The following is a 1,359-nucleotide window of genomic DNA, read 5'->3' as shown; positions in this document are numbered from 1 at the left end:
GCGTGTCTGCTGCAGAATGCGCTTGATGAGTGCAAAGGTGGAAGAGCGAAGCTGCAGGTTCCCACAGAGAAGGGGGCAGCCTGCTCAGAACCAGCGCCTGCGGGCACCCTCCGCCTCAAGCAGTGTCCCTGAACCTCTTCCTGAAAGTGCAGCCTGCATCTGTGCGCACAAACCCCGACTGTCTCCACACTCTGCTGCAACTCAGCCCAAATCGGTGCCACTGCAAAGAGCACATCTTCCTCCCTGACTGTATTGATTCCTGCCTTCGTTCCCTCCCCTTCCTCTGTTGTGTCTTTGCACATAGTGCCTGTACAGGGACCAAATCAGCATCCAGGTAGAAAAGAAAATGTGGTCCCACACTTTGAAATGTCCTTCCTAAAGCAGTATTTTTGTTTTCATTCTTACAGTGTTAAAATACCGTAAGTCTTCTTGACTAGACAGTGACAGCAGAGGGGCCTGCGGGTCGGTCCCCACTATACAGACTTGCCTTGGCTATTCAAATGCCTGGAAGCAGATTTATGCACTTAAAAAGATTTTATCCCGCCTCATTCCTGACAGGTTTGAGGCAGTTGGCAACATAAAACACTATAAAAGAGTCACAAACCAAGGAAATCAAAAGATGCAGTCATCAAAGCGCGGCCAGCGCAGAGCACAGAGGGGCAGCAACAACCAAAAGTAACTCTAAATTAATCTTGGGAAGGCTAAAGGAAATAAATGGGTTTTATGTTCAGGTTCAAAGAAGCATAAAGAGGGCAGGCGCACAGCAAATTCCCTGGGGAGGTGATTGTGCGAGGAGGGGCCACAACAGAGGAGACCCTTCTGCACTCTGTCCTGTTGTTGCATGACGCTGCCAGATAACCTTGGGATACGGGAAGATTCATGTGGGAAAAGTGCTCCTTCAGCTGTCCTGGCCCCAAATCATCAAGGACTTACATGTCGCAGTAGCACCTTTGACAAGACTGACAGCCAATGTAGTTGGAATAACAGGGTTATAACACGGCCACGGTATCTCACCACTATGCAAATGTTAGTGGCCATGCACAGCTTTGGTGAGGATGTGCAGTGCTTTAATTCCCAGCCCTTTCTGGTCATTTGCTTTCCTGGGCTTTGGAACAAGTTGAGGTTGTCAGCCTGGTGTGTGCCAGAGAGCACATGCCCTTCGGGTCCTGGTGCCAAACTGCCTTTCAGAACATTGATTTTACCCTCAAGTCTGCCACATATGTATTATTTTCAGCCCACCCCCTTGTCCCTCTAAAAAATGATCACTGGGAGGAGAGGTCACCAAGGGGCTTGCCCAGGAGCACAGCAGAACCCCATGGAGCATTTTTGCCTGTGAGAAATGCTGTCCGGTCTTGTCCA

The sequence above is a fragment of the Tiliqua scincoides genome, chromosome 6 (assembly GCF_035046505.1).
Source record: "Tiliqua scincoides isolate rTilSci1 chromosome 6, rTilSci1.hap2, whole genome shotgun sequence".
In the NCBI taxonomy this organism is placed as follows: domain Eukaryota; kingdom Metazoa; phylum Chordata; class Lepidosauria; order Squamata; family Scincidae; genus Tiliqua; species Tiliqua scincoides.
This window is presented reverse-complemented; position numbering follows the sequence as displayed.